The sequence below is a fragment of the Pongo pygmaeus genome, chromosome 8, assembly GCF_028885625.2.
Source record: "Pongo pygmaeus isolate AG05252 chromosome 8, NHGRI_mPonPyg2-v2.0_pri, whole genome shotgun sequence".
Taxonomy (NCBI): Eukaryota; Metazoa; Chordata; class Mammalia; order Primates; family Hominidae; genus Pongo; species Pongo pygmaeus.
The window spans coordinates 26,870,983-26,890,210 of record NC_072381.2 but is presented as its reverse complement, the minus strand read 5'-3'; the positions used below and the strand labels follow the sequence as shown (position 1 = coordinate 26,890,210).

The 19,228-nt window shown below is 39.4% G+C and overlaps 1 protein-coding gene across 1 annotated transcript in view; it reads right to left on the bottom strand.

Moving 5' to 3' along the window:
* The window catches only part of LOC129006670 (amyloid beta A4 precursor protein-binding family B member 1-interacting protein-like), a 35,554-nt gene extending 33,551 nt beyond the window's left edge, over positions 1-2,003 (bottom strand). Inside the window, exons 1-2 of the mRNA XM_054436588.1 lie at positions 1,533-2,003; positions 1,282-1,371 (exon numbers count right to left, since the gene is read on the bottom strand). The gene's annotated coding sequence lies outside the window, so the exon portion shown is untranslated. The remainder of the gene's footprint in view (positions 1-1,281; positions 1,372-1,532) is intronic.
* Between the last annotated feature and the right edge of the window lie 17,225 nt (positions 2,004-19,228).

The following is a 19,228-nucleotide window of genomic DNA, read 5'->3' as shown; positions in this document are numbered from 1 at the left end:
ACACAGATGTTCTATCAAATTAACAAGACTAAGAAGAAATTTTCTATAATTTACCCACTAATTATATCACATTTTTCTAATGATCACTTTGATAGAGCAGCTTAGAATCTATCCTTTCAACAAAGCAAGAGGCTTATGTAAGAGAAGACCACCACAAAATAGATTTTCAATGTGACAATCATCGCTACTGTTAACTAGAAATTACCCAGTAAATGTATTGTGAACTGCTTTGTGACTATTGTGCTTCATTTAGTCTTTTTAATCCTAGGTTTGATTATCTCAAAAATATGAGCTCTCCAATTTTATAAAATTGCCCTAAATATTAAATGAGAGAAAGATAATCCTCCTTCTCCACATACTGAACATTTACAAAATTGTAGACATTGCGTCCAGATTTTTACACACTTACCTTATAGAAGCCTCATAACAAACCTCTCTTTTAAATTACAAGCATTTTGCCATGGTTTTACACACTAACCTTATGGAAGCCTTATAACAATCACATCTTTTATAGATGAGCAAACTGAGGCTCAGACGAGTTAAAAACACATTCGCCATCACATCATAAAGAGTGATGGAACTGGTATTCAAATCCAGTTTTCCCTGATGCCAAAAATAGTGCAGTTTAAGGAGGACCAAGTTATACCCAGAACATGGAGGGATTAGGACATGTGGATTGTTTTTTCTATCCCCTCGTGTGTGAATTTCAATGGCCTGCACTGCCTCAGAACAATCCTAAACTCCCTCCCAGGTTGCCTTGCAATGGTTCCCTTTTTCTTGGGGATGATTAGGAATCTGCATATTTAGACCACAAGCATCACCTTTTAACTTGTTGATCAAGAAATGAAATTTGCTAAGCTGTATGTTACTAAGTGTGAATTGTCCAGCTTCTCTGCGACAAAGGGGCTATTCCATGTGAAAAATGACAGCATCCACTGAATTATTGCAGAAAGATTTGGAACTATGCTGCAGGAGCATCTTACTGACAGCTGCACAGGAAGACCAGCCAAAACACACAAAGCAGGAGCACATCTCAAGGCCAGGTGTGGTGGTTCTTGCCTGTCATCCCAACAAAGTGGGAGGCCAACGTGGGTGAATCACTTGAGGCCAGGGGTTTGAGACCAGCCTGGGCAACACAGTGAGACCCTGTCTCTACAAGAAATCATTTTTTATTATTAGAATCAAGAAGAGTACCTCTAACCCTCAGCCATTACTTTAGGAGAGAGAGCTCTGCTCTAGAACTCAAGATATGAAATTGGGAGCCCCAGTGTGGCTACTTACGTTTAAATACAAGAGCTGTCAGACATTTCCTCTACCGTAATGAAATCTTAGCATCCATTTTGTATTTTGAAAACTTTGTTTTCGGCCAACCTAGGAAAAGAAGAAGAGGGCCCAGAGGTGGGCATTTGGACATGGCAAGGGAAAGTAATCGGCTGGATGAAACAGGGAAAGAGGAAGCGGTGGCGAGTCGAGTCAGAGCAAGTCCTCCTGCTTGGGGCCTGGGATAGGAAAGCGAACTGTCACCTCACTACCTTTGGGCGTCTTCTGATCGCGAATATGCTGCAAGTCACAGCTCCGGAATCAGACTGGGCTGGCTCCAAATCAGTGGAATCTAGCACTTCTCCCACCTCCAGCTCGTAGATCTCAGAGTTGCAGGACTGCTCCGCCCAACGCACCCAGAGCTGGCCCCGCTTGGGGCTGGCATTAGGCGACAGCGTGTTCCTGGCATCTCTGCTCCTCTCTGCAGGGGCCTGCGCCTTTGCTGGCTGCCCACTCATAGATGTCAGAGTCTCAGGAGGGCTCCGCAGAAGCCCTGCGCAGGCCCTGCCTTGGGCTGGCTTTGGTGCACATGTGACAAGTCATCTTGGTCCCCATGGGGCACCTCTGCTCTTCTTGGGCTGCTTGGTCCTTCCTTGCCCTGACGCCTGCAGAGCTGAGCACCTGCCGCCTCTCCCCGGGAAAGGCAACCAAATGCCACCAACTGAAGGCACCCACTGAAGGCTCTAACTGAAGGCCGGTTGCCCTGCCAACTAGATCGCCTCCTGCTTAGGAGGAACCAATCAGGCCTTGAGTTCCCTCCACGCGCCGCCCTTCCATTTGTGATGGGGGAGTCCAGGCACTGGCTCACAAGGCCCCGCCCCCACAGCGGCCCCGCCCCACCTTTCATTCATTGATAGCTTCCAGCAACTTTCAGGTTTCCTCATTCTGAATTATGACTATGAGTTATTTTAAAATTACTGTAACCCAACGTGCTTCACGCACTCTCTGGTATCCAAAGGATCGTCTTTCCACCATGGCTTATGAGAGTTTTCGAAACTGGAAAGAAGACAGATTTCTGCAGGTGCTTAAAAAAAACTTTGCCATGAGTTAAGTCTACTCTGTGATGTTAACATAAACATATCATGTATATATATATATATACACACACACACGCACTTAATAATTATATATTCAATTTATATGTTTTTGGAAATAATACACATATTCATTCAAACTAGCAAGTGTAATAGGGAAGTTTCCTAAAATTCCTACACTGAGTACATCATATTTTTTAATGATTTCGTTGATAGAGCAGCTTTCTAGATGCAGCCCTTTTCACATGTGACTGGTATTTAACTTCTTTCATCAAACATGTCTTTAGAATCGACTCAAGGCAAGATGCAGTAGAGAAATGTAAGAATCAATTAGAGGAGCCATTTACCTAGTAGGTGAGACTGATAGGTATACAAGCAACTTCAATAAAATGATATGTATTGAACGTACCTGGGGAGAAGTGTTAAGATGGGCTCCAAAAGCCCCGTATTTATGATGATGCAATCTTTATATTTAAAATACTGGTGGTAAAATAAAATGTCCTACTTCACCTCTCACTTTTAATTTCATGGTATTGTCATCCACCCTATCTATTCTAACTAAGCATTTTCTTCATAAGCCCCAAGAAATAGCAAAACCACGGAAAATAAACATTTCAATCTTTGATTTATTGTTGAAAGAATTGTGTCGTTGGTGCCTCAGTTCATTATTATACAGCTAAATTCCCAGTGAGGAAGCAGCATGAGCTGGAATTCATGCCCTTCATTTGGAAAGATTGCAAATCATTGACATTCTTTTTTTTTTTGCTAGATATTTTAGAAAATTAGCATTCTCTTTATGCTGTAAAGGGATCTTAAAATGATGGGGATATATTTGTACTCTCCATGACAGTGTTCATATTCCTTCTCTTAGTTTAGTACAAAAATAATACTTAAGGAATTTCTGTGGAATAATAGCAATTCTAAGTAACAACTAGAGTTGAGATTTTTCATAAAACAAAATGTATGAACTTTTATTGTTGTTTGTTCGATTTGAGACAATCTAGCTTTGTCGCCCAGGCTGGAGTATAGTGTGGTGATCTCGGCTCGCTGCATCCTCCACATTCAGTTTCAAGCCATTCTCCTGCATCAACCTCCCAAGTAGCTGGGAGTACAGGCAGATGCCGCCATGCCTGGCTAATTTTTGTGTTTTTAATACAGACAAGGTTTCGAAATGTTGGTCAGGCTGGTCTCCAACTCCTGACCTCCAGTGATCTGCCTGCCTCTGCTTCCCAAAGTATAAATATTTTTAAACATTTAAAATTGTCCTTGCCATTTGGAAATGTAGAAAATCATCAGGGTCCTGAGTAATTATAATCTATATTTATCTGCCCACATTGCTTACCAGGTGCATCTTACCAGCAAGTTCTTCAGCATCCTTTTGAGAAGCATTCGACAGCCAAGAAAGCAGGCTACGCCTCACCTACTCCTTCCTGGGCTAAAGATCTCAGACTTGGTTGCTCATCTCAATTCTGGAAAAATAAATGAAAGAATTCTTCTATCATTACACACAACACAGAATAATCTGTTTAAGAAATTATTTTTGATCATCCACATTTTGATGCCCAATCCCACATTTGGTAATAATGATTATATACGCAAATTTTTTTAGCCAATTAAATTGGAACATATTCTTTGAAACATCTTTATGATCATTTTTATTCTACTCAGTAAGTTTAATGGAACAATAAGTTGTTTTTGATAAAGCACATGAATTATTCTCAATGATTACAAGATCTTATGACAGTTGTAATCAAAGGCACAGTGGCTCATGCTTGTAATCCCAGAACTTTGGGAGAATGAGGCCGGCAGATCACCTGAGGTCAGGAGTTCAAGACTAGCCTGGCCAACATGGTTAAACCCTTTCTCTACTAAAAATACAAAAAAAAAAAAAAAAAAATTAGCTGGGCGTGGTGGTGCATGCCTGTAATCCCAGCTACTTGGGAGGCTGAAGCAGGAGAATTGCTTGAAACTGGGAGGCAGAGGTTGCAGTGAGATAAAATCTCACCATTGCACTCCAGCCTGGGCAACAAGAGTGAAACGCCATCTAAAAAAAATGAATTATTAAATACTGATCTAGTATGTACTGTATGTACTGTAAACTCAGCATTTTGGGACACATCAGTGGGTATTTAGTTTTATTATGCTCCTAGAGGTTTTTTTTCTATTATAGAATTTTCAAACAATTACTGAGGTAGAGAAAATTTTAATAGTTTAATGAACCTAATTTACCACTTAATCAGGTTACTAAAGATCAATACATTGCCAATTTTGCTTCACCTACACCTCCACACACTTCCCCAATATTCCTCATTATTGCATTAATTGAGGTATAATATACATGTCCTCATTGTTTTTGGACAATGGAGACATTGTTTCATTTCCTTTACAAATATTTCTGTATGCATCTTGAAATGTTAACGACTTAAAACACAAACAGTCTGTGACATCATATGAGCTTGAGACAAATGAGCAATAACTCTTTTTTTATTTTTTATTTTTATTAGACCTTAAGTTTTAGGGTACATGTGCACAATGCACAGGTTTGTTACATATGTATACATGTGCCACGTTGGTTTGCTGCACCCATTAACTCATCATTTAACATTAGGTATACCTCCTAATGCTATCCCTCCCCCCTCCCCCCACCCCACGACAGGCCCTGGTGTGTGATGTTCCCCTTCCTGTGTTCATGTGTTCTCATTGTTCAATTCCCACCTATGAGTGAGAACATGTGGTGTTTGGTTTTTTGTCCTTGCAATAGTTTGCTGAGAATGATGGTTTCCAGCGTCATCTGTGTCCCTACAAAAGATATGAACTCATCATTTTTTATGGCTGCATAGTATTCCATGGTGTATATGTGCCACATTTTCTTAATCCAGTCTATCAGTGTTGGACATTTGGGTTGGTTCCAAGTCTTTGCTATTGTGAATAGTGCCACAATAAACATACGTGTGCATGTGTCTTTATAGCAGCATGATTTATAATCCTTTGGGTATATACCCAGTAAAGAGATGGCTGGGTCAAATGGTATTTCTAGTTCTAGATCCCTGAGGAATCGCCACACTGTCTTCCACAATGGCTGAACTAGTTTACAGTCCCACCAACAGTGTAAAAGTGTTCCTATTTCTCCACATCCTCTCCAGCACCTGTTGTTTCCTGACTTTTTAAAACAACCCCATCAACAAGTGGGCAAAGGATATGAACAGACACTTCTGAAAAGAAGACATTTATGCAGCCAAAAGACACATGAAAAAATGCTCATCATCACTAGCCATCAGAGAAATGCACATCAAAACCACAATGAGATACCATCTCACACCAGTTAGAAGAGCAATAACTCTTAATGTATCAAATTAAATATTCAGTCAGTTTTCAAGGTTTTCCTATTGTCTTATAAATTATTATTATCATCATTATCTTATATTTATTTATTTATTTAATTTTTGATATGGTATCTCACTCTGTCGCCCAGGCTGGAGTGCAGTGCTGCGATTTTGGCTTACTGCAATTTCCACCTTCTGGGTTCAAGTAATTCTCTGCCTCAGCCTCCCAAGTAGCTGGGATCACAGGCGCCCTCCACCACACCAGGCTAATTTTTGTATTTTTAGTAGAGATGGGGTTTCCCCATCTTGGCCAGGCTGGTCTTGAACTCCTGACCTCGTGATCCACCCACCTCAACCTCCCAAAGTGCTGGGATTACAGGTGTGAGCCACTATGCCCAGACTCTTATAGTTATTTTAATTGGGATCCAAATAAGGAGTATACATTAAAATTAGATGATAATATGTCTTAAGTTTCCTTTGATATCTATGAGTATATCACCTCCATGTGTCCCTACATCTTTTTTCACTTGCACTCTATCGGTTCCTTTAGTTTTGATTGAAGAAATCAGATTATTTATCCTGTGGTATTTCAACATTCTGCATTTTTCTGATTGCATTCTGTGGTATTATTTATTGAATCTGTGATACAGTTTGGATGTTCCCTCCAAATCTCATTGATATGGTTTGGCTCTCTGTCCCCACCCAGATCTCATCTTGAATTATGACCCCCATGTGTGGACGGAGGGACTTGGGGGGAGGTGATTGGATCACGGGGGCAGTTCCCCCATGCTGTTCTTGTGATAGTGAGAGAGTTCTCATGACATATGGTAGTTTAATAAGTGTCTGGCATTTCCTCTTTGTTCTCTTTCTCTCCTGCTGCCATGTAAGATGTGCCTTGCTTCTCCTTCACCCTCTGTGATGATTTTAAGTTTCCTGAGGCCTCCCCAGCCATGCATAACTGTGAGTCAATTAAAACTTCCTTTATAAATTACCCAGTCTCAGGTAGTTTCTTTATAGCAGTGTGAAAACATACTAATATACTCATGTTGAGATATAATCCCCAATGCTGGAGGTGGGACCTTGTGGGAGGTGTTTGGGTCATGGGGACAGATCCCTCATAACTTGGTGTTATCCCACTGATAGTGAGTGAGTTCTCAGGAGATCTGTTGTTTAAAAGTGTGTGACAACAAGTGTTCTCATTGTTCATTTCCCACCTATGAGTGAAAACGTGGTGTTTGGTTTTTTGTCCTTGCGATAGTTTGCTGAGAATGATGGTTTCCAGCTTCATCCATGTCCCTACAAAGGACATGAACTCATCATTTTTTATGGCTGCATAGTATTCCGTGGTGTATATGTGCCACATTTTCTTAATCCAGTCTATCATTGATGGACATTTGGGTTGGTTCCAAGTCTTTGCTATTGTGAATAGTGCCACAATAAACATACATGTGCATGTGTCTTTGCAGCAGCATGATTTATAATCCTTTGGGTATATACCCAGTAATGAGATGGTTGGGTCAAATGGTATTTCTAGTTCTAGATCCCTGAGGAATCATCACACTGTCTTCCACAATGGTTGAACTAGTTTACAGTCCCACCAACAGTGTAAAAGTGTTCCTATTTCTCCACATCCTCTCCAGCACCTGTTGTTTCCTGACTTTTTAATGATCACCATTCTAACTGGTGTGAGACGGTATCTCATTGTGGTTTTGATTTGCATTTCTGTGATGGCCAGTGATGATGAGCATTTTTTCATGTGTCTTTTGGCTACATAAATGTCTTCTTTTGAGAAGTGTCTGTTCATATCCTTCGCCCACTTGTTGATGGGGTTGTTTGTTTTTTTCTTGTAAATTTGTTTGAGTTCTTTGTAGATTCTGGATATTAGCCCTTTGTCAGATGAGTAGATTGCAAAAATTTCTCCCATTCTGTAGGTTGCCTGTTCACTCTGATGGTAGTTTCTTTTGCTGTGCAGAAGCACTTTAGTTTAATTAGATCCCATTTGTCAATTTTGGCTTTTGTTGCCATTGCTTACAGTGTTTTAGACATGAAGTCCTTGCCCATACCTATGTCCTGAATGGTATTGCCTAGGTTTTCTTCTAGGTTTTTATGGTTTTAGGTCTAACATTTAAGTCTTTAATCCATCTTGAATTAATTTTTGTATAAGGTATAAGGAAGGGATCCAGTTTCAGCTTTCTACATATGGCTAGCCAGTTTTCCCAGCACCATTTGTTAAACAGGGAATCCTTTAATCATTTCTTCTTTTATCAGGTTTGTCAAAGATCAGATGGTTGTAGATGTGTGGTATTATTTCTGAGGGCTCTGTTCTGTTCCATTGGTCTATATCTCTGGAATATCACACACCGGGGCCTGTTGTGGGGTGGGGAGGGGGGGAGGGATAGCATTAGGAGATATACCTAATGCAAATGACGAGTTAATGGGTGCAGCACACCAACGTGGCACATGTATACATCTGTAACAAACATGCACGTTATGAACATGTACCCTAGAACTTAAAGTATAAAAAAAAATTATATATATATATAAAAGGTAATGCAAACAGTTGGAAACAATTCCAAGAAACATAAATCTATCTACTCTGCATGCTATAGATTAGGTCACCATTTTAAATTCTTTCACGAAAAATGTTTTGCTGTAGTTTATTGATCTTTTTTTAATGGAAGGCAATGGGAAAATGATATTATGATATTCAAAATACCACTGCAAACAGCTTTGCTGGAGTGTCCCACTGTCTATTATAAATACACTGAAATTGGACTAAATAGGAAAATACTTTCAGCAGACTGTTATTTATGTTCCAGTGTTGTAGAACTGTCAATAAAAATAATGTTTATTGGTTTAAGCAGGAACAGAAGTGTTTCATCTGTAAAGGTGCTGCCCAAGGCTTGTGCTGAGATCTGGCCGGATCATTTGTAAGTCTCATGAAAGTGAGAACACTATTTCTTTCTGAAATAATAGGCAATAATGGCTCTATTAAACTAAGGAGCTCTCAGGTCAAATCTGTAATTATATTGAACCAAAACTGTAGACCAAGACTTTAATTCAAGATTTAATAGCAATTTCTCATTTACAGAAATTAGTGTAAGTGTGCTCTTTGTCTGTGATAGCTGATACATACAGTTAGTTAGCTTTTCTCAGTTACATTTTCAGCCTTCACCTGGGAGTTAGAAAGAAAAAACAAGTACACTCATGTGTTAAAATCAAGAGAGTCATTGACTAATTCTGTATCTTCTGGATAACACATTCATCAATCTGATCATACTCAACTGCCAATGTCTGGTTCATAAGATTATGAAGCAGAAATTCCTAGGTAGTTACTCTAGGAAGGCATCTGAAATGACTGGAAATTGTTTTAATTCCTCAAAGTGCTTTGTATAATCCTGGATTCTAGTTGAAAGTTTTATTTTGTTGGGGGAAATTTTGAGTTGTTTTATTTTGAAATCCTCTCAAGGGTATCTTAAAGTGCTTTATAGAATAATTTTTGTAACAAGCCCTTAGACAAAAAAATTAAGAGCATTGGGATCATGAATGAAATTCAAGGCTAGCAATGAAAGCAACTTGTAGGCCAGGATTGGTGGCTCACGCCTGTAATCCCAGAACTTTGGGAGGCCAAGACAGGCAGATTGCTTGAGCCCAGGATTTCAAGACCACCCTGGCCAAAATGGTGAAACCCTGTCTTCATGAAAAAATGCAAAAATTAGCCAGGTGTGGTGGTGAATGCCTGTGGTCCCAGCTACTTGGGAGGCTGAGGCAGGAGGATTGCTTGAGCCTGGGAGGCGCAGGCTGCAGTCAGCCAATGCCGCCCCACTGCACTACAGCCTGGGTGACAGAGTGAGACTCTGTTTCAAAAAGAAAGCAATCTGTAAACTAACATTTTATAAAAAGTGAAAAGCAATAATTATTGAAATATCTGTACCTTGGTTAAGGCTAAAACCAGAGTCTACCCAACCACCAAAAGAACGACAGAGATCTACCAATGCAAGTCAGTAATTCATCAGATGAGCAATGCATGAGGATGCACCTGGTCCCATAAAGTTGGCAATTCTGATAGATCATATCAAAAAGTTCAAACCAAAGCTTTTTTACTTGTTTTGGTATCTGGTTCAAATGGACGCTGTGAGTGTTGTGAAGCATTAAAGCAAGGCAACATTAATTTACTTAATACTTATTGAGCACTTGCTATGTGTCAGCCTCTAAAAAGACAAAAAGAATTAAGACACAATATATGATCTAAAGGAGTTTACAGCCTAGTGAGGAAGACAAAAATGAACTAATGACTGATGAGATGAGGAAGGGCCATTCCAGGGGAGTTGGGGAGGTCACAGCCACATACGCCTCAAGGTACCAGATGGGGAAGGAAGAAATGCAATGCAGCGAGTGCTGAACATGCTTTCAAGGAGCTTGGCTGTGAGGGGAAAGGAGAGGACCATGCTACAGAAATAAGCAGAGTGGAAAAGGGCTTTGTTTTTTATTCTGTTTGCTTTTAAGATTTTAAAGATATTTTTTCACATATCTAGGTTATGGGAGGGCACCGATGGGGAGGAGCAGAGGAGACAAGAAGAGGAAGAGAGGGAGAGGGAATGAATATTTGATGGAACATCCTGGGATAGATGAAAGAGAGCTGAACAACTAGATAAGGTCTTAAATTTATGTCTTCTTTTGGCTTAAGAAATGTCAAAATCAAAATGTTTTATTTTGTGACCACTGTTTTCAAGACGTAATTCCAAAATAAATTCTTAAGAAGCCTAAACATTTTGAATAAAATGAAGTTCATGTACCTCTAATTTAAATGCAAAACAATATAATATTATTTGAAGGAGACAAATGACATACTGGATGATATTAAATATGACTCTTTTAGATTTAATAAAATAATTTAAATTAAAAAAAAGTGTGTGGCACCTCCCCCACTTGCTCTCTAGTCCTAGTCTCTCCATGTGAGAAGCCTGCTCCCACTTTGCCTTCTGCCATGAATGGAAGCCTTCTGAGGCCTCCCCAGAAGCTGAGCAGATGCCAGCACCATGCTTCTTGTTAAGCCTGCAGACCTGTGAGCCAATTAAACCTTTTTTCTTTGTAAATTACCCAGCTTCAGGTATTTCTTTATAGCAACAGAAAAACAACCTAACACAACATGTGTCTGTGCCTCCTGTATTTCTGTAAATATAGAGCTTCAGTCAGACTCAGAATTGATTTATTTGTCAAAACTAATTGAAATACCAAGCAAACATCTGCCTCGGTGAATGGCCACTATTTCTTCTATAACTACATTTATGTTCCATTTGAATTTCACTTTGTGTTATCCCTTTTCTTTCTTTCTTTTCTTTTTTTTTTTTTTTTTGCAGTTTAATGTTTCTTGGCCACTTCCCTCTTTTGATTATTCATTTTTGTAAAATGTCATGTCGGCTTCTCACTGGGAGACAAGGAGGCAAGACAGTGACATGCTTTGCTCTCTTTATAGACTCAGTAACAAATAGACAGTGATTGGCAACCTCATACTTTGAAAGAAATGATGGGTCACTGATCATGATTGCATCTGTTATTTATGTTGTCATTTGTGGACTGAAGAGCTCACACAAAGTTTGTACTTTACAAAATTACTCACAGTTAAAATACCATGGCAACTGAATTTGGAACCATGTTGGGGAACTCACTTTATTTAATTAAATCATGGTTATTGGAACTAGGTGGAGCAGGGATGACCTGCATCTCTTTTTTTCCTGATGTTTTCTTTTATATCTGCAATAAATATTTACAATTTTCCTTATACAGACTTTGAAATTGTCTATCAATTCTAAAAATATTTTAGTTCTTGTTGCTCTTCTGAATCACCGTTTATACTGCATTTTATAAGTGATCTTCAATGATATATAGGACACAGGACAGTTTTTAGTTTCTATACTTAATAGCTTTTAATGGATTGCTTGACTTTGTTTTTAAATTTTAAGTAGATACATCATCTGAGAATTTAAAAGTCTGTCTTTTCCATTCAGATATTTGTTTCTCTTAGTGGTTTTGCTGTTGTATGCATTAGCTAGAGACTCCAGGATAATGTTGAATAATATTAATTTTAATACTGACTTTAATGGTGTATTAGTCATGTTTATTATTTTCTGAATTTGATGCTTTGACATCTGGGCCTTGTTGACCCTGGTAGGACTGCCCCCTCAGGATAAGCTAATTGCTGGATGTGATAAACAACTTGCCTGCATGCATGCCTTTCCTATGTAATCCAACCAACCCAGAGTTTATATCCACTTCTTTCTCATCTCTTCCTCACTCTTTATTCTTCTTTATCTCTCTTTATATCTTTTGCAGTCTTTAATCTTCTTTATCACTCTCACATTTCTGGCCACTATTCTGCTTCCCTAATTTCCTCAGGGCCAGATAACAGCCTCTTCTTTCCAGAAGCCAATGACATTATTCAAACTAGCCAATGCTAAGCCTGATTGCCCTGACTTGTTTGTTCCTTCATATGGAACTGCAATAAAGATTCTTTCCCATGTTTTACCCCATTCCCGCTGCCTCCTGACTGACCTTGATGTTCCCCTGTCCTGCCCCTTGTGGTGTGCTGTGCCTACAGCTTCTAGGGAACTGTGAGTAGTAAAATAAACTACTTCCCTCATGACAGTCATTTCTGTGTTTGTGTGTCTTACCATTACTGATTCAAACAAATCCTGGGTACTATGAATGTAAATGACACTTCTCTTCATGCTTTATTATTAAATATGTACTTTGCTGTAGGTTTTGGACACCTTTTATCAGGATAAAAACATCTTCCTGAGATGCTAGCTTCTTATGAAGTTTTAAATTTTCCTAACAAGGAGTGGTGTTGAATTTCATCAAGAGCCTTTTTGACATTTATTGAAATAATTATTTGTTTTTTCTCCTATGAGTTTTTCCAATAAAACTGATACTGATTGAACAATAGGTTAAAATTAAACTCTCATCAAAGACCGCCAGGATATAATAGCTGTGAAAGTCCGAATCACCATATTCAGGTTTTCATAGCAAATACTTGAGAAACTGCTCCACAACTGTTAATTCCCCTCATTTACTTTAACAATATGAAACGATCTAAAGTGGACTGCAGGGAGCTGTTGCCTTGTACTCTCCCCTATCTTGCCTTTGATAGTCATATGTATGGAGAGGAAAATAATGCAAACTCTCAACCCTGGGTTTAGAGGAGAAATCTTCAGGGGGCCACCAGGACAACTGACCAAAACACTCCTGGGACTAACAAGCAGTTATAGAAAGGATGCAGCATACAGGGTTAATATAGAAAAGTCAATTGCAACTGCTCTTTTACACACCAGCGATAAGCAATTGGTAGCTGAAGTTAAAAAGATACCATTTATGTTCACATCCCTCCCTACAAATGGAATACTCAGGTATAAATCTAACAAAACATGTAAAAGATCTAAAAGGAAACCTACAAAATTTTGATTAAAGAAATCAAAGAAGGACTAAATAAATAGAGAGATATTCCATGTTCACGGATAGGAAGGCCTAGCATTTGTGAAATGTCAGTTCTTCCCAACTTGCTCTATAGATTCCATGCAATCCCTATCGAAATCTCAACATTTTATCAACAAATTGAACCCAAAATTTATATGGCGACGCCAAAAAAAAAAAAAAAAAAAAAAAAAAAAAAAAAAAAAAGAAAACAAGCATAGCCAATACAATATTAGAAAAGGAGAAAGTCAGGGGACTAACACTACCCAATTTTAAGATTTACAAGAAAGCTACAGCAATCCAGACAGTGTGGTATTGGCAAAAGAATAGACAAATAAATCAATGCAACAGACAGAATAGAAAGCCCCAAAATAGACCTATACAAATATTTGTCAAAGGGGCAAAGGTAATAAAGAAAAGATAGTCTTTTCAACAGATAGTGCTGGCACAAGTGGATATCTACATGGAAAAATGAAAACAAAGAACCTAGACACAGATCTTACATCATTCAAAAAATTTTAACTTAAAATGGATCAGAGACCTAAGTAAACTATAAAACTTCTAGAAGATAACATAGAAGAAAATCTAGATGACCTTGGGCAGTGACTTTTTAGATACAACATCACCAATGACATCATCTATGAAATAAATAATTGATAAGCTGGACTTCCTTCAAATTAAAACTCTTCTGAAGTGCACAATCAAGAGAATGAAAGGACAAGCCACAGATGGGGAAAAACAGTTGCAAAAGACATATCTGATAAAATACTGTTATCCAAAATACACAAACCCTTAAAATTCAACAATAAGAAAATGAACAGTCCAATTAAACAACTGACAAAAGATCTGAATGGACACTTCACCAAAAAAGATACAGATGGCTAATAAGCATATGAAAAAAATGCTCAACATCATATGTCATTAGGGAATAGCAAATTAAAAATGATACCAGTACATACCTATTAGAATGGCTAAAATTCAAAACGCTGGCAATACCAAATGCTGAAAAGGATGTGGAACAATAAGAACTCTCATTTATTGTTGGAGGGAGAGCAAAATGGAGCAGCCACTTAAGAAGACGGTTTGGCATTTTGTTGCAAAATTAAACACACTTTTGCCATATGATCCTGTGATTGCACTCCTGTTTGCCTAAGTGAGCTGAAAACTGATATTTACACAAATGTCTGCACACATTTCTAGCTGCTTTTTCCATAATTGCCAACATTTGGTGGCAACCAAGATGTCCTTCAATAGGTGAATGAATAAATGAACTGTGGTTCACTCAGACAGGGGAACATTATTCAGTGATACGAAGAAATGGGCTGGCGCAGTGGCTCATGCCTGTAATCTCAGCACTTTGGGAGGCCAGAGCAGGTGGTATGCTTGTGCCTAGGGTTCAAGACCAGCCTAGGCAACATGATGAAACCCTATCTCTACTAAAAACACATAAATTAGGCAGACATGGTAGTGCATGTGTAAACCCAGCTACTGGAGAGCATGAGGCTGGAGAATCTCTTGAACCCAGGAGGTGAAGTTTGTTGTGAGCTGAGATTGTGTCACTGTACTCCAGCCTGGGCAATAGATGGAGACTCTGTCTCAAAAAGAGAAAAAACAAAACAAAACAAAACAAAACAAAAAAAAACAGCTATCAAGCTGCGAAAAGATAAAGATATGGAATACTATACTTTGAATATGGATTGGCCCTTCCAAAATTCATGTTTAGTATTGGTTCCTAATGTGGCAGTGCTGGGAGGTGGTTTAAGAGGTGATTAGGTCATTAAAATGGATTAATCTCTTTCAGGGTTAGTTCTCATGGGAATGGATTAGTTACCACGAGAGTGGACTGTCATAATCAAGGTTACGTCTCCTGGTTGGCCCCTTTTTTGCATGCACCCACTTCTCATTCCACTTATCCCCCATGTTGATTTGGAAACTTGACTGAAAAACACTTCTACAATTCCACTCATAGTTATCTTCTATTTTTGCCACTTTCATGGGAAAACAAGTTTTTAGACATTTTTCCTCACTAAGATTCTATTTGTCCATTGCTTTCCCCTTCATCCCAAAAAGATGAGACCTTAGAATGTTTTTATGTTTTGCATCTAGTTACGTAGCTGCTAGATTTTGCTAAGATAGTTTAATATTTTGAACTTTAGATTATTAGTTTTTCCCTTGAAGTGTATCTCTTCTGTTTAAAGTGTCTTTGCCTTTGACACTCCCCCATCCCCCACTTGGAGTCATTTCTCTGCTCACCACCATCCTTTTTTCATGGTTCCATCTTCAAGTCTCTGTCTTGATTACTTTCTTAAGTGTTTTGCCCAAACAGGGTAGATAGGTGATATATTCTCTGAATCTTTGCATAACTGTTAGTACAGTTCTTATTTTACTCCAACAGGTGATTGATATTCATTTGCATGTAACATATCATCGTGTCTCTTTATCTACTGCCTGAGCCATATTCTCCAGGCTAGCTTTTATCAGTAGTAAGCTGACGTTCTAATCTCTGTCTATCTACTGTGTGGTTTCCTATTCTGAATTTAGACTGAAGAGAAAAAGGAACACGGTTGCCTTTTTATGCAGCAATAAATAATAAATAGAAAAATTTGCAATGTTTATAATTGCTCAAATTGAAATATCATATGTATGTATACGAATAAACGTGAATGATATTCTGAGTACATTAGTATTATGTCAAATGTTAAATATTGATTGACCCAAGTACTAGACATTGAGCTCCTGGAGGCCAGGGACCACTTTTTAATTATTTCTGTGTCTCTAACATATTTGCTAGAAGACAAAATATATTTCTCTTCCTACCCTTCCTCTTCCCCCACTCCTCCAATCTAAAATTGAGACTGTTTTCAGTACAACAAGATTCCAGATGGAAGTCAAGGCATAGAGTGATTTTATTAACGCTGGTAGCAAAAATATTGTTTCAATACAGATAAAAATTTTACATTCCATCTGTGGTTTTCTTCATTTAATTAAAAAAATATTGGTACTACAGTCATATAGTTCAAAATCAAAGTGATATAAAATGATATTCATTAAGCCGTCTTGCTCCCACCCTTGTCTCCATCAATTTTGTACCTGTTTTTCTCTGCAGAGTTCATTCATTCAACAGATATTTACTGAGTACTTAGGTTCTCTGTATGTGCCAGACACTGCTCTAAGTGCTAAGGGCACAGCGATGAAAAACAAACAAACAAAAACAACAGGAAAAATAATTGTGCCCACATGATGCTTACTTCTGGTAGGAGAGACAAATTAACAAAACAAATAAGTTATATCGAATATTAGGAGATAAGTGCTACGGAGGAAAAGAAAACAGGTGTGCACCACCATGCCTGGCTAATTTTTTTTTTTTTTTTTTTTTTTTTTGTAGATATGAGGTCTTGCTATGCTGCCCAGCCTAGTCTCAAAGTCCTGAGATAAAGCGATCCTCCCCACTTTGCCTCCAAAGTACTGAGATTGCAGGCGTGAGACATGTGCCCAGCCAAGACTTTTTTTTTTTTTCTTTTGAGACAAGATCTGGCTCTATTGCCCAGACTGGAGTGCAGCGACTCACTGCAACCTCCGCCTCCTAGGCTCCAGAGATCCTCCCACTTCAGCCTCCTGAGTAGCTGGGACTACAGGTGCATGCCCGCACACCTGGCTTATTTTTGAATTGTTTTTTTGTAGAAACAGGGTGTTGTCACATTACCCAGGCTGGTCTCAAACTCCTGGGCTCAAGAGATCCAGCCACCTTGGCCTGCCATAGTGCTGGGATTACAAGCGAGAGCCACCACACCGGGCCATGATTTTTTAAATTGGTTAAAAAAAAAAGGTTTGGTATTGCCTAAAATAACTAAACAAGGTGGTATTTTATGCATTGTTTAGTCAAACTGAGTATTTGCTGTCTTCTTCTCAAACACTGATTCAATGTGATTTTTGAATGTGTTTTTCTCGTTGTCTTCTGAAAGAATTTCCTCCCTATTTGAAGAAGAGAAATCGTCTGAGGAGACAGAAGTGGCACTTTGGCCACGCCTGGGGCCGCGGTTCGCTCCTCCCCGCGTGCGGCCAGGCTGCCAGCGCCAGGACCTCGGGCGCCTGCCCGTCCGCAGCCAGCGGGGACAGCGACGGCTCCCGGGAGGCGGCGGGGCAGGGGCGCGCGGAGGCCAGGCCCGGGGACCCCGAGCGTGACCTTCCCAGGGGCTAGCCTCCTATCCGCCCCGCTTCCCAGAATCCGTGCAGGGAGACTGGCCACGCCTGCAGTCACAGCAAAAATGTCCCAGTGGGGACCATTTATTAGCAAGAAATAGCACCGCGCGCCACCCTTGCGGCCACTAACTCTTTTGTTCTGCGTGTTTAGGTAGAAACATGACTCAGAGAATCGGGTTCCCGTTCCGCAGCCTAAGCCAGAGGCGAGGGTTTCAGCTTCTGCTTCCCTTGGCAGTGACCTGCCACGCCGTGGTCGGCTGCCTTTTACAATCTGTTCTTGAAGGAAGTTTCAGCCCATCGCATCTTCCTAGGAACAAGTTCGACCACGATCAGGGCTATTGTGAAATTAACTAAATTAGCCTGGTCTCTCGACTTTTGGACTCTCTCCTCCGAACACCTTATAGGTATAGTTTGGCAATCTTGCTCACACCTGGGTGTGAACCTGCGTGTACCCAGCCCGGGAGATATCAGAGTCTGTACAGGATTAGTACCCCTTATGGGTTGGAAAGGCCTTCTTTCCTTAGCTCTAAGGCCAGATCTACTGGTGCTGTTCTGCTGCTAAGAGACAGCGTGTACCTAACAGAAATTAAGTGATATAGTTAAGCATTTGGCACATGCACTCAAACACACAGAGCCAGTGAGATAGAGGGTAAGCATTAGAGATACAGATACAGAAATACAATTACCAACAAGTAGGTAATTGCAGTTCTCTGATTCATGTATTTTCTCGTTCTTCTGAACCACACTTTGCGTTAAAGAATGTGGTAGCTTGATAGCTGGGTACATTAATTTTATATTTAATTGTGTGTGTTTTTTATGGAATAAAGATCTCATGAAATAAAGACCTATGAAAATAAGCCAGTTTGATGGTGTTTTTTCCATCTTGAAGAATAGTATGTAAAAATATGCAAAGACCTTTATGAGTAAAGATTGTTAATATGCACCTGTAGCTTATCTTGGTAGAGATTATGTTTATGTATTAAGAAACATTCAACAGGTAGAATTTGCCAAGTAGAGTGTAGCAATAAGCACTCATATTGTACTTGACAATCCTATGACTAAGACACTACCATTTGCACCTTAAAAAAAAAGATAAGGAAACATATAGAGGAAATACTGTATTGTCAAGTAAGTATCACACTCAAGCTCACACAGTTGGCAAGTATGGCACTACATAATTTTGTCAAACCATTTTCATTTAGAGATTGCTTGGCCACATTAAAACAGAAAGCATTGCTCTTAAAAAGATGCTGTAAGCAGGGCACGGTAGCTCACCCCTGTCATCCCAGCATTTTGGGAGGCTGAGGCAGGTGGATCACTTGAGGTCAGGAGTTTGAGACCAGCCTGGCTAACATGGTGAAACCCTGTCTCTACTAAAAATACAAAAATTAGCTGGGTGTGGCGGTGCATGTTCTGTAATTCCAGCTACTTGGGAGGCTGAGGCAGAAGAATCACTTGAACCTGGGAGGCAGAGGTTGCAGTGAGCCGAGATGGCACCACAGCGCTCCAACCTAGGCGACGAAGCGAGACTCTGTCTTAATAAAAAAAGAAAAAAGATGCTGTAGTATTGGAAGGCTAAGTAGGGACAGCAGATGAAGTTCATCAAGACTTCCAACATTACTGTATAGCTAAACTCTTGAGAAAAAACAGTAACCTACCAACTGGACATGCGGAATTCACAAGTAGTTCTTTTGACCCAACTAGGCCAAGCATGAGTTGAGGAAGTTAAAAACATTATATGAGTTGTGCAGGTAACTGCTGAAGAACAGATTTCTCTTGTGCAGTCTGAAAACAACTTTAGTCTATTTTGCTGCCCTTAGACAAATGAAAAGAGCCAGTACAGATGGATCAAAATGGCCTATGTGTAACTGAAAGTGATCA